Source organism: Tachyglossus aculeatus, chromosome 4 (assembly GCF_015852505.1).
Source record: "Tachyglossus aculeatus isolate mTacAcu1 chromosome 4, mTacAcu1.pri, whole genome shotgun sequence".
Classification (NCBI taxonomy): domain Eukaryota; kingdom Metazoa; phylum Chordata; class Mammalia; order Monotremata; family Tachyglossidae; genus Tachyglossus; species Tachyglossus aculeatus.
In genome coordinates this window covers 127,834,011-127,848,388 of record NC_052069.1, presented here as the reverse complement: position 1 = coordinate 127,848,388, position 14,378 = coordinate 127,834,011, and the positions used below count along the sequence as shown (strand labels likewise).

Genomic DNA, 14,378 nt, shown 5'->3' with positions numbered 1-14,378 from the left:
GGGAAAGAGGACGAGGAGGAGGAAGAGCAGCTAGGGAGGAGAAAGAAGAAGAGGGAGAGGAGGAGGAGTGGGGAAGGGGAGAAGGGGAGGAGGAAGGAAAGTGGGATGGGGAGGAGGAGGAGTGGGGAGGGGAGGAAGAGGAGGAGGAAGAGTGGGTGGGGAGAGGGAGAAGGAGAGGAAGGAGAAAAGTGGGGTGGGGAGCAAGAGGAACAGGAGTGGGGAAGTGGAAGAGGAGGAGGAAGAGCAGGTGGGGAGGGAGAAGAGGAGGAGGGGGAGGGGGAAGAAGAAGAGGGGGAGGAAGAGGAGTAAGGAAGGGGAGGAGGGGGAAGGGGAGGAAGAAGAGCAGGTTGGGAGGGGGAGAAGGGGAGGAGGAAGAAAAGTGGGTTGAGGAGCAAGAGGAAGAGGAGTGGGAAAGGAGAGGAGGAAGAAGAGTGAGGTCGGAGGGGGGAGGAGGAGGAAGAGCGGGTGGGGAGGGGGAAGGGGAGGAAGAAGAGCAGGTGGGGAGGGGGAGAAGGGGAGGAGGAAGAAAAGTGGGTTGGGGAGCAAGAGGAAGAGGAGTGGGAAAGGAGAAGAGGAAGAGAAGTGGGAAAGGAGAAGAGGAAGAGGGGGAGGAAGAGGAGTGAGGTGGGGGGAGGAGGAGGAAGAGCGGGTGGGGAGGGGGAGAAGGAGAGGAGGAAGAAAAGTGGGATGGGGATCAAGAGGAAGAGGAATGGGATCGGGAGGAGGAGGAAGAGGAGTGGGGGTGGGGAGGAGGAGGAAGAGGACTGGGGAGGGGGAAAAGGGGAGGAGGAGGACGAAGAGGAGTGGGGATGGAGAGAACGTGGAAGAGGAGGGGTTGGGGAGGAGGAGGAAGAACGAGTGGGGTTGCGGAGGAGGAGGAGGATGGTGGCTGCTTTTTTACTTCCCTTAGTAGCTTTAAAAATCAGATTGCGTTATTTGGGTAGATTACAAGGGTTGGCTTCTCCTTTAGTGTCTGCCACCAGCCTCTCCCTCCACCCCGCCTCACCTTGTATTATTAGATTGTCAACCCCAGAGAGTCACCCCTCTATCCTTTCCCAGCACTTAGTGCAGAGCACTGCACACAGCCAGGACTCAATAAATACTAAATAATCCATCAGTGGTATTTATTGAGTGCCGACTGTGTGCAGAGCACTGGGCTAAGTCCTCGGGAGAGAACAATTTTCATTCAATCATATTTATGGTATTTTTTGAGTGCAGGCGATGTGCAGAGCACTGTGCTAATCCCCATCCCTTTGAAGTCCATATCATCCACCTCTGCCACCCACTCCAGATTGTAGTAGCTGTCATCTACCATCCCCCAGCTCCCACATCCAACTTCTTTAACCATTTTGATCCCTTTCTTATATACCTTCTCTCTTTCTTCATGCCCACTTTGATCCTCAGGGACTTCGGTATCCACATAGATGTTCCTGATGACCCTTCTGCTGCCCGCCTCCTATCACTCCTCAACTCTGTTGACCTGCTTCAACCCACCTCACCCACTCATCAACTTGGACACACATTCGATCCCATCATCTCTAACCACTGCACAATCTCTACCCTCAGCAACTCTGAAATCCCTCTCCCTGACCACATCCTCCTTCCCATAAATCTGTATTCTTCCCCCACAGAGACCTCTGATCCCTAAACCCCATCCAATTTTCTCAACTCATCATGCCCTGCTTAGCCACCGTACCCAAACTACCCACCCTCGAAGACCAATTACACATTCTCAGCACCATCCTCTCAACTGAACTCAACTCACTCTCTCCCTTATAATAATAATAATGATGGCATTTGTTAAGCGCTTACTATGTACAAAGCACTGTACTAAGTGCTGGAGAGGATATAAGTGATCAGGTTGTCCCACGAGGGGCTCACAGTCTTAATCCCCATGTTACAGATGAGGTAACTGAGGCACAGAGAAGTGAAGTGACTTGCCCAAAGTCACACAGCTGACAATGGGCGGAGCCAGGATTTGAACCCATGACCTCTGACTCCCAAGCCCGTGCTCTTTCCACTGAGCCACCCTGCTTCTCTTATCCCTTATACTACTACTACTAATAATAATGGTATTTGTTAAGCGCTTACTATGTGCAAAGCACTGTTCTAAGCGCTGGGGGGATACAAGGTGATCAGGTTGTCCCCACATGGGGCTCATAGTTTTAATCCCCATTTTACAGATGAGGTAACTGAGGCACAGAGAAGTTAAGTGACTTGCCCAGAGTCACACAGCTGACAATTGGCGGAGCTGGGATTTGAACCCATGACCTCTGACTCCCAAGCCTGTGCTCTTTCCACTGAGCCACCGTGCTTCTCTTGTCCCTTATTCCTTCAGCGATCTCATACCACTAACCCATAGCCTTGGCTCACCTGCACAGTCTGCCTCCTTTGCTCTTGCGCTCAAACCGCAGAGGACTGCTGGTGGAAATCTAAATATCAGGCCCTCTGCCCTCTCCTCTGACCAGCAAAAACTATTTCTCCACACTTATTGACACCCATACCCATCGCCCTTTCCAGTTGTTCCAGACATTTAGCTCCCTCCTCAGGCCCCCGTCCCCCTGCCTCCTCCCCCACCATCCCTAGCTCCCAGTGACCTGGCCGCCTACCAGAGGTTAGTACAGTGCTTGGGACATAGTAAGCGCTTAACAAATGCCATTATTATTATTATTATTATTATTATTATTATTATTATTATCATCATCATTATCATTACTATTACATTGATGAAAATTGACACCATCAGGTGTGAGCTCCCTAAAATCTCTCCTGCTCTGCTTCAGTCCCTCCCCCTTCTGGCTCCCTCTTCAACTCTCCCAGTCTTCCCAGCAGTTTCTCTAGAGGAGATCTCCTGCCTCCTCTCAAAAGTCACCCCCTCCACATGTGCATCCGTCCCCATTCCTTGGCACCTTTACAAAACACTTGCCCCCTCACCTCCCTTCCTAATAGCCATCTTCAACCGCTTGCTCTCCAGTGGCTTCTTTCCCACTGCTTTCAAACATGCCCATTTCTCCCCTGTATTAAAAAAACCCTCCCTTGATTCCACAGTTCCCTCCAGTTATCGCCCCATCTCCCTCCTACCATTCCTATCCAAAATCCTTGAGCAAGTTGTCTACACCTGCTGTCTCAAATTTCTCTCCTCCGAATTTCTCCTTGACCCCCTCCAATCTGACTTCCATCCCCTTCACTTCACATTAACTGCCCTCTCAGAGGTCACCAATGATCTCCTTCTTGCCAAATCCAATGGCCTCTACTCCATCCTAATCCTCCTCTGCCTTCCACCTCCTAACTGTGGGGGTCCCTCAAGGTTCAGTTCTGGGTCCTTTTCTGTTCTTCATCTACACTCACTCCCTTGTAGAACTCATTCACTCCCATGGCTTCAACTACCACCTCTGTGTGGATGATACTCAAATGTACATCGCCAGCCCCGATCTCTCTCCTATTCTCTGGTCTCACATCTTCTCCTGCCTTCAAGACATCTCTACTTGGATGTCCTTCCTGCCACCTCATGCTTAACATGCCCGAAACAGAACTCCAAATCTTCCCACCCAAACCCTGTCCTCCCCAACTTTTCCATCACTGTAGACAGCACCGCTATCCTTCCCATCGCACAAACCCATGACTTTGGCGGTCACGCAGAAACACCATGCAGTATCTGAAAGAGATATCTGAAATCTATATAATCTGTCTCCCCAAACCTAAGTCTAATAAAATTTGGGCCCAGAAGCTCAAACGCTTTCTTCCACTGACATAATCTGTGACCTCTGGGCATTTGATATTCGCCCTACCCTCAAGCCCACAGCATTTAGGTACATATCTTTAAAATTATGTATTATGAATTATTTATTTACATGACTGTCTCCCCCTCTAGACTGTAAGGTTGCTGTGGGCAGGGAATGTGACTGCTAACTTTGTTGTATTCTCCCAAGTGCTTAGTACAGTGCTTGGCACATAGTAAGTGTTCATTAAATACCATTAAGTGAGAAAGCCCAGTTTACTTAGCATTTGCCCTTTATTAGCTGTAAATCGATCAAATCAGTTGTATTTATTTATTGCTTACACTGTTCAGAGAACATGCTAAGTGCTTGGGAGAGTCAGTCAATCAGTCAGTGGTATTTACTGAGTGCTTATTGTCGCCAAAGCACTGTACTAAGCGCCCGGGAAAGTACAATACAACAGAATTAGCAGACACATTTATTCATTCATTCTTTCAATCATACTGATTGAGCCCTTACTGTGTGCAAGCAAAGCACTGTACTAAGCGCTTGGGAACGTACAACAGTAAACAGACGCATTCCCTGCCCCAACAAGCTCACAGTCTAGAGGGGGGAAACAGACATTGGTATGAATAAATTAATAAATTACAGATATGCCCATAGGTACTGTGGGGCTGTGAGGGGGAATGAATAAAGGGAGAAAGGGTGATGCAGAAGGGAGTGGGAGAAAAGGAAAGGAGGGCTTAGTCAGGGAAAGCCTCCGGGAGGAGATGTGCCTTCAATAAGTCTCTGAACGGAGGGAGAGTGATTGTTGGATTAGAGGAGGGAGGGCATTCCTGGCCAGAGGCAGGATCTATATGAGAGGTCGGTGGCGAGACAGGTGACATCGAGGTACAATGAGGACGTTGGCATTAGAGGAGCAAAATGGATGGGCTGGATTGTAGTAGGAAAGTAGCAAGGTGAGGTGTGAGGGGACAAGGTGGTTGAGTTCTTTAAAGTCGATGGTGAGGAGTCTCTGTTTGTTGTGGAGTTGGATGGGCAACCATTGGAGGTTCTTGAGAAGACGGGAAACATGACCTGAATGTTTTTGTAGGAAAATGATCCAGGCAGCAGTGAGGAATGACTGGAGTAGGGGGAGACAGGAGGCAGGGAGGTCAGGTAGAGTAATCAAGGCGGGATAGGATAAGTGCTTGGATTGACACGGTGGCAGTTTGGGTAGAGAGGAGGGGCCGGATTTTAGCGCTGTTGTGAAGGAGGAACCCACAGGGTTTTGTGAAAGATTGAATATGTGCGTTGAATGAGCGAGAGGAGTCAAGGATAAAACCAAGGTTACGGGCTTGTGAGACAGGAAAGATGGTGTTGTCTTCAGGGATGGGAAAGTCAGGGGAAGGACAGGGTTTAGGAAGGAAGATAGAAGTTCTGTTTTAGACAGATTAAGTTTGAGGTGATGGACAGACATCCAAGTGAAGATGTCTTGAAGGCAGAAGGAAGCTTGACACTGCAGAGAGGGAGGGAGATCAGGGCTGGAAATAAAGATTTAGTAATCATCCGCAAAGAGGTAGTAGTTGAAGCCATGGGAGCAAATGAGTTCTCCAAGGGAGTGGGTTTAGATGGAGAATAGAAGGAGACCCAGAACTGAACCTTGAGGGACCTCCACAGTTAGGGGGTGAGAGGCAGAGGAGGAGCCTGTGAAAGACTGAGAATGAGTGGTCAGAGAGATAGGAGGAGAACCAGGAGAGGACAGTGTCGGTGAAGCTGAGGTTGGATAATGTTTCCAGGAGAAGGGCTTGGTCGACAGTGGCAAAAGCAGCTGAGGAGGTCGAGGAGGATTAATCCCTATTTTACAGATGAGGGAGCTAGGTCCGGAGAAGTGAAGTGACCTGCGGAAGGTCACACAGCAGACAAATGGCATAGCCAATATTAGAACCCAGGTCCTTTTGAATCCCAGACCCAGGCTCTATGCACTAGACAGACCACTTTGCTTCTCAGTTTCTTCGGCTGGTCTGGCAGAAGGGGGAAGAATGGAGTGGCCTTGATTTAACAAAAGAGCTTTCATGATCAGAATTCTATAGGCTGGTCTTCAGTAAAATCAGAGCTGCATGGGGTCAGGGCACAACTGAAAAATAGGTGGCCTGTTTAAATGTTCAGAAGGCCATTCCTAGACATGGTGGGCTCCTAGTTACTCCCTGCAGGTACTCGGGCCATTTCATTCATTCAGTCGTATTTACTGAGTGCTTACTCTGTGCAGAGCACTGTATTAAGCACTTGGGAGAGTACAATATAGCAATGAACACACATTCCCTGCACACAATGAGCTCTCAGTCTAGAGGGGGAGCACTCACTCCTCAAGAATCTCCAGTGGTTGCCCATCCAACCTTGGCTTCAGTGACACTGTCCTCTCATGGTTCTCCTCATCTCTCTGGCCACTCATTCTCGATCTCTTTTGTGGGCTCCTCCCCTGCCTCCCACCCCCTAACCTTTGGAGGTCTCTCCAGATTCAGTTCTGGGACCCCTTCTATTCTCCATCTACACCCATTCCCTTGGGGAACTCATTCCCTCCCAGGACTCCAACTACCACCTCCATGCAGATGATACCCATATCAACATCTTCAGCCCTGATCTCTCTCCCTTTCTGCAATTTCACATCTCCTCCTACCTTCAAGACATCTCTACCTGGATGCCCTCCCATCACCTCATGCTTAACATGGCCAAAACAGAAATCCTTATCTTCCCACCCAAACCCTGCCTTCTCCCTGACTTTCCCATCACTGTTGATGGCACTACCATCCTTCCTGTCTCACAAGCCTGCAACCTTGGTGTCATCCTCGACTCTGCTCTCTCGTTCACCCCTCACATCCAACCCATCACCAAAAACTGCCAGCCTCACCTCTGCAACATTGCCAAGATCCTCCCTTTCCTCTCCATCCAAATGGCTACCCTGCTGGTTCAATCTCTCATCCTATCCCAACTGGATTACTGCATCAGCCTCCTCTCTGATCCCCCATCCTCCTGTCTCACCCCACTTCAATCTATACTTCATGCTGCTGCCTGGATCATCTCTGGGCATGTTACTCCCCTCCTCAAAAATCTCCAGTGGCTACCAGTCAATCTAGGCATCAGGCAAAAACTCCTCACTCTTGGCTTCAAGGCTCTCCATCACCTCACCCCCTCCTACCTCACCTCCCTTCTTTTCTTCTCCAGCCCAGCCCGCACCCTCCGCTCCTCTGCCGCTAACCTCCTCACTGTGCCTCATTCTCGCCTGTCCCGCTGTCGGCCCCCGGCCCACATCTTCCCCTTGGCCTGGAATGCTCTCCCTCCGCACATCCGCCAAACTAGCTCTCTTCCTCCCTTCAAAGCCCTACTGAGAGCTCACCTCCTCCAGGAGGCCTTCCCAGACTGAGCCCCCTCCTTCCTCTCCCCCTCCCCATCCCCCTGCCCTACCTCCTTCCCTTCCCCACAACACCTGTATATATGTTTGTACAGATTTATTACTCTATTTTTCTTGTACATATTTACTATTCTATTTATTTTATTTTGTTAATATGTTTGTTTTGTTGTCTGTCTCCCCCTTCTAGACTGTGAGCCCGCTGTTGGGTAGGGACCATCTCTATATGTTGCCAACTTGTACTTCCCAAGCGCTTAATACAGTGCTTTGCACACAGTAAGCACACAATAAATGATTGAATGAATGAATAGCACTGCCATCTTTCCTGTCTCACAAGCCCGCACCCTTGGTGTTATCCTCTTTCATTCAAACACATATTCAATTTGTCACCAAACCTTGTCAGTTCAACCTTCACAGCATCAGTAAAATCCACCTATTCCTCTCAATCCAAACTGCCACCACATTATTCAAGCACTGGAACGTGGGACATGAACTAGTAAAGAGAGCACATGCCTGGGAGTCAGAGGATATGGGTTCTAATGTTGGCTCTGCACATGTCTGCTGTGTGACCTTGATCAAGCCACTTAATTTCTCTGTGCCTCAGTTCCTTCATCTGTAAAGTGGGGATTAAGACTGTGACCCCCATGTGGTATAGGGACTGTGTCCAACTCAGTTGTCTTGCATCTGCCCTAGCACTTGGAATAGTGCTTGGCACAGAACAAGAATGATAATAATAATGATGGTATTTGTTAAGCGCTTGCTATGTGCCACTGTGGTGGATACAAGCAAATCGAGGTGGACATTGTCCTTGTTCCATGTGGGGCTCCCAGTCCTCACCCCCATTTTACAGATGAGGTAACTGAGGCCCAGAGAGGTGAAGTGACTTGCCCAAGGTCACCCAGGGACTAGAACCCATGACCTTCTGACTCCCAGGCCTGTTCTCTACTCATTATGCCATGATGCTTCTCATAGTAAGTGCTTAAAAAATGCCACAGTTATCCTGTCCCACCTTGATTACTGTTTCTGCCTCCTTGATAACCTTCCTGCCTCATGTCTTTCCCCTCTCCAGTCCATAATAATAGTAAAAATAAGCATGATATTTGTTAAGCACTTACTATGTGCCAAGCACTGGGGTATATCCAAGGTGATCAGATTGGACACAGTCCCTGTCTCACATGGGGCTCACAATCCCCATTTTGCAGATGAGGTGATTGAGGCACAGGGAGGTTAGGTGCCTTGCCCAAGGTCACGCAGCAGACAAGGATGTCTGGTCATGGTCATGGGTTCAAATTCCGGCTCCACCGCTTGTCAGCTGTGTGACTTTGGGCAAGTCGCTTTGCTTCTCTGTGCCTCAGTTGCCTCATCTGTAAAATGGGGATTAGGACCAGGAGCCCCCCGTGGGACAACCTGATCACCTTGTATCCTCCCCAGCGCTTAGAACAGTGCTTTGCACATAGTAAGTGCTTAACAAATGCCATCATCATCATCATCATACTTCACTCTGCTGCCTGGATTGTTCAAGCCATGTTGTTTTCCTGGTGTTTTCCTCATTGTAGTCCTGTCTGTCTGTCTATCTGTCTTTCTATCTATCCTTCCAGTAATCCATTCATCCACCTGTCCGTCCACCTGTCCATCCATTCACTTCACTTCTCAGGGCCTCATCCCCATCATTTGTAAATTGGGGATTGAAGCTGGGTGCCCCTTGTGGGACATGGACTGCATCCGAACTGATTGTCTTGTAACTACACAAACAGACTGTGAGCCCGCTGTTGGGTAGGGACCATCTCTATATGTTGCCAACTTGCCAACTTGTACTTCCCAAGTGCTTAGTATAGTGCTCTGCACACAGTAAGCGCTCAATAAATACGATTGAATGAATGATTGGCACATAGGAAACACTTAGTGATAATGATGGTATTTGTTAAGCGCTTACTATGTGCCAAGCACTGTTCTAAGCACTGGGGTAGATATGAGGTAATCAGATTGTCCCACGTGGGGTTCACAGTCTTAATCCCATTTTACAGATGACGTAGCTGAGGCACAGAGGAGTGAATTGACTTGCCCAAAGTCCCACAGCTGACAAGTGGCAGGGGCAGGAGATTAGAACCCATGACCTCTGACTCCCAAGCCCATGCTCTTTAACAAAAACACCAAAAAAAAAGACTACGGAGAACGAAGGGGATCATTTACACCCAAAACAAACAACCAAGAAACGTTGGTGGGAAAATGATAGTTCTTTCATTGGAGAGGCCGTGCTTTTCCACTGTTCCATCTTCTCCCTCCACCAGCATTCCTGACAGTGGTCTTTCCATGGACGCCGGTTGTTGGTCAGGTCATTTCCCTAAAAGAGCCACGAGAGGGCGCCGAGAGAACCTACCACTCATCCCGACCATCGGGGAAAATTGGTTCCCAAAGGCAACCTTAAGTCAAATGCCAAATGCAATCAATCAGGCAATTTACCGTATTTATTGAGCACTTACTGCGTGCAGAGCGTTGTTCTATGTGTTCAGGAGAGTTCAATACGAGTTGGGAGACACCATCCCTGACGATAGTGAGCTGACAGCCCATAGGGACAGTCTAGAGTCAGTCAATCAATCAATCAACAGTATTTATTAAGCACACAGTATGTGCAGAGCACTGTACTAAGTACTTGGGAGGGTATACTATAAAAGAGTCGGTAGACACATTTCCTATCCACAGCGGGCATGCTGCTTTGCCGGAAATAGTTGGCAACAAAAGCCACTGACATTGGATTGAAGATCACGGTAGCTTGCAAAGTTATCAGTGAGAAGCAGTGTCACTTAGTGGGCAGAGCACAGACCTGGGACTCAGAAAGATCTGGGTTTTAGTCCTGGCTCTGCCACTTGTCTGCTGTGTGACCTTGGACAAGTCACTTCATTTCTCTGGGCCTCAGTGACCTCATATGTTAAATGGGGATTAAAGCTGTTAGCCCCCTATGAGACAGGGACTGTGTCCAGCCTGATTGATATATCGGTTAATAAAGTATCTGGCACATAGTAAGTGCTTAACAAATATCATACCCCCCCCAAAAAAAAAAACTGTGGATCCACATTGTGGTTCAATCTTCGAAGGCCTGCTGGAGGAGATGGAATTTTAGAAAGGCCTTGAAAATTGGGAGAGCAGTGTTCTGCAGGATGGAATGCCTAGAATTCAAGAAGAGATTCCCAGGTCTGGTTAAAGATGGATAGAGCTTGGGACTGGGAGTCACAAGGACCCGGGTTCTAGTCCCTGCTCCACCACTTGTCTGCTGTGTGTCCTTGGGTAAGTCACTTCACTTCTCTGTGCCTCAGTTATCTCATCTGCAAAACGGAGGTTAAGACTGTGTTCCCCATGTGGGACATGGACTGGACTGTGTCCAATCTGATTTGGCTTGTTTCTACCCCAGTGCTTAGTACAGTGCCTTGGCACATAGAAAATACTTAACAAATGCCATAAAAAGAAAAGAAAGAAAAAAAGAAATTTTTCTACTAGAACAACATTCTGTGTTTTCCCCTTTATTCACCCTTCTCTCAGCCCCACAGCACTAATGTCCATATCTGTAATTGATTGATTTATAGTCTTGTCTTTCTTCCCCTCTAGACTGTAAGCCTATTGTGGGTAGGGACCGTGTCTACCAACTCTGTTGTGTTCTCCTATGCTCTTAATACACTCTGCATACAGTAAGTGTTCAATAAATACCAGTGATTGATGGACTGTAGACTGTCCCTCTAGACTGTAAGCACGTTGTAGTCAAGGAATGGGTCTACAAACTCTGTCATATTGCTCTCTCCCAAGCACTTTGTACAATGCTCTTCATACAGTAAGCACTCAGTGAATACCACTGATTGGTGACAGAACAACAAAAGTGTGGATCAATCAATCAGTCATATTTATTGAGCACTTACTGTGTGTAGAGCACTGTATTAAGTGCTTGGGAGAGTACAGTATAACAATATAACAGACACATTCCCTGCCCACAATGAGCTTACTGTCTGGAGGGGGAGACAGACATTAATATAAATCAATACAAAATTACCGATGTGGATGTAAGTGCTTTGGAGCTGGTTGTGGGGATGAATAAAGGGAGCAAGTCAGGAGATGCAGAATGGAGAGGGAGAAGAGGAAATGGGTGCTAAGTCAGGGAAGGCCTCTTGGAGGAGATGTGCCTTCAATAAAGCTTTGAAGGGGTGGTGGGGATGTAGATGTTTGTACAGGGTAGTGGGTTTCAGGAGGTCCTGTTCTCCCTGCCCCGCCACCCCAACCCAGCAGCCCCTTGTTGAGTCATCAAATCAACCATTTCCAACTGAGAACCTGCAAGGTAACTGTGACCTTTTCCTCAGAGGCTGAGGGCCATACATTTTTTTTTAATGGTATCTGTTAAGCGCTTACTCTGTGTCAGGCACTGTACTAAGCACTGGGGTAGATACAAGTTAATCACGTTGGACACAGTCCCTATCATGCAGGAGACTCACAGTATTAATCCCCATTTCACATGTGAGGAAGCTGTCACAGAGAAATGAATAATAATAATAATAAAAATAATAACGATGGTGTTTGTCAAGCACTTACGATATGTGTCAAGCACTGTTCTAAGTGTGAGGGTAGATATAAGCTAATCAGGTTGGATACAGTCCCTGTCCCACATGGGGATCACAATCTTAATCCCCATTTTACAGATGAGGTAACTGAGATACAGAGAAGTGAACTGACTTGCCCAAGACTGCCAGCAGACCAAGTGGTGGAGCTGGGATTAGAATCCAGGTCCTTCTGACTCCCAGAGTGGTGCTCTAGCCACTAGCCAACACTGCTCCTCATTGAACAATTAACATCTTTTTGCTGTTGTTAAATTAAAATAAATAACAAATAGGTACATAAGACCTGGGGGCTAAGGGTGGGGTGACTATCAAGTGCTTAAAGGGGTCAGATCCAAACACATAGGTAGTGCAGAGGTGGCAGGGAGTAGAGGAAAGGAGAGATGTATGGGAAGGACTCTTAGAGGAGATGTGATTTTAGTAGAGTTTTGGAGGTGGGCAGACAGGCGGTCTGTCATAAGAAGGGCAGAGCATTCCAGGCCAGAGGGAAGATGTGATCGGGGGTCAGAGGCGACATAGATGGGATTGAGGTACAGTGAGAAGGTTGGCATTCCCTCTAGACTGTAAGCTTGTTCTGGGAGGGGAACGTGTCTGTTTATATTGTACTCTCCCAAGCACTTAGTACAGTGTTGTGCACTCTGTAAGTGCTTAATAAGTCCAACTGAATGGAGTGAAGTGTGCAGGCTGGGTTGTAGTAGGAGAGCAGTGAGGTGTGGTAAGAGGGGGCCTGATTGAGTGCTTTAAAATCGATGGTGAAAAGTTTCTGTTTGATACGGAGGTGGATGAGCAACCACTGGAAACACCGGAGAGTGGAGCCACTTAGCTGATTCCTTGCGACCTCAGTTCCGACTTGCTCTTTGAGTGGCGGAGCTGGGATTAGAACCCAGATTCTTTAACTCCCAGGCTCGTGTTCTTTTCACTAGGCCACTCTGCTTCTCAAGCCAACCTACTCTCTGTGTTTCATTCTCATCTTTCCCAACCCCTACTTCCTGTTGACGTCCCTCCCCATTCACATCTGGTAGACTACTGCTCTCTCTATATTCAAAGAGGCCTTACCAGAGTGAGCCCCCTCCTTCCTCTCCCCCTCCTCCCTCTCTCCATCCCCCCCACCTTACCTCCTTCCCTTCCCCACAGCACCTGTATATATGTATATATGTTTGTATGTATTTATTACTCTATTTTACTTGTACATATTTATTCTATTTTGTTAATATGTTTTGTTTTGTTCTCTGTCTCCCCCTTCTAGACTATGAGCCCACTGTTGGGTAGGGACTGTCTCTATATGTTGCCAACTTGTACTTCCCAAGCGCTTAGTACAGTGCTCTGCACACAGTAAGCACTCAATAAATACGATTGAATGAATGAATGAAAGAGCTCCAAAATTCAGAAGGCCTTCCGCGATTAATATCTCCCCTTTCCAGGTTACATCCTCCTCAGTGCTTTCAGCAGTCTTGAGCCAGCCACACACTTAGGTTCTCATAATCACTTTTAGGCCCTCGTCACAGAACAATTGACATACCCTATTAAGTCCTCACCCTTTTAAATCATAATAATGATGAAAAATCCTGGTATTTGTTAGGTGCTTACAAAATACCAAGCACTGTTCTAAGCGTTGGGGTCAATACAAGATTATTAGGGCCCAGGTGGGACTCAAAGTCTAAGCAGAAGGGAGAACAAGAACCATAGAACAAACTGTGATTGAATCCCCATTTTGTAGATGAGATAACTGAGGCACAGAGAAGTGAAGTGGCTTTCCCCATGTCACACAGCAGACAAGTGGCAAAGCCAACATTAGAACCCAGGTCCTCTGATTTCCAGACCTAAGCTCTATCCACTAAGCCGTGTCATTTCTTTTGCTCTCTCTCTCTCTCTCTCTCTCTCTCTCTCTCTCTCTCTCTCTCTCTCTCTCTCTCTCTCTCTCTCTCTCTCTCTCCCTCTCTCTCTCTCCCTCTCTCTCTCTCTCTCTGTCTCATACCCTATGCTGGTTCTGATTTGGGTGAAATAAAATGCAAATAATTTTTAAAAAATGTAGGATTAGTGACATCCTATCATGCCAACTCCATTTTCCGTGCTTAGGATCAGAGCCTACCTGAACTCAGATTGTATTTTTCAGGCAGACAGCTCTTACTTCATTATTTTTGGGTGGCGTGACACATTTGTTAGTATTCTCTCATGTGTCAGTATTAATTTTAGAGGAGTGGATTCTGAAAGCCTGGCAATTGGGAACGGCTAAATTATGCTCTACCCTATTCTGTCAGCAGGATGGAGATGGGAAAGGGGAGAGCTTCCAGCACCTGATGCGTACTTGTTAATGCTTCATTTCTTCTTAGTTTTATTGTTTCCTGGCGTTCCTCCCCGTGCACGTCCACCCACTCAGAGACAAATTTATGATGACATTTCTCTGTAATGACAGCAAACTCGACTCGTGTGGGATTATATTAAATAAGTGACTTCTCCAGCCCTCCCCCAGGCTGTGTCTGGGTCAGGTGCTGTATTGTGTAACCAAAACATCTTCACCTAAATGTCTGAGATTTAAAAAAAGCTCAAATCCTTGTGGACGGCATCGTGGCAACTCCTTGGCAGGGGAGAGAGAAGATAAAGCAGCAGTATGAGGGGAAAGTTGGACTCTAATTAAGACATGGTTATCCCTAGTGTTAAAGAATAATCCCTTCAGCTCTAGCCAAT

At 47.5% G+C, this 14,378-nt stretch overlaps 1 long non-coding RNA gene across 1 annotated transcript in view; it reads left to right on the top strand.

The window, feature by feature from the left end:
• Window positions 1–14,378, top strand: part of LOC119927229 — a 307,572-nt gene that overhangs the window by 319 nt on the left and 292,875 nt on the right. The window lies entirely within an intron of this gene.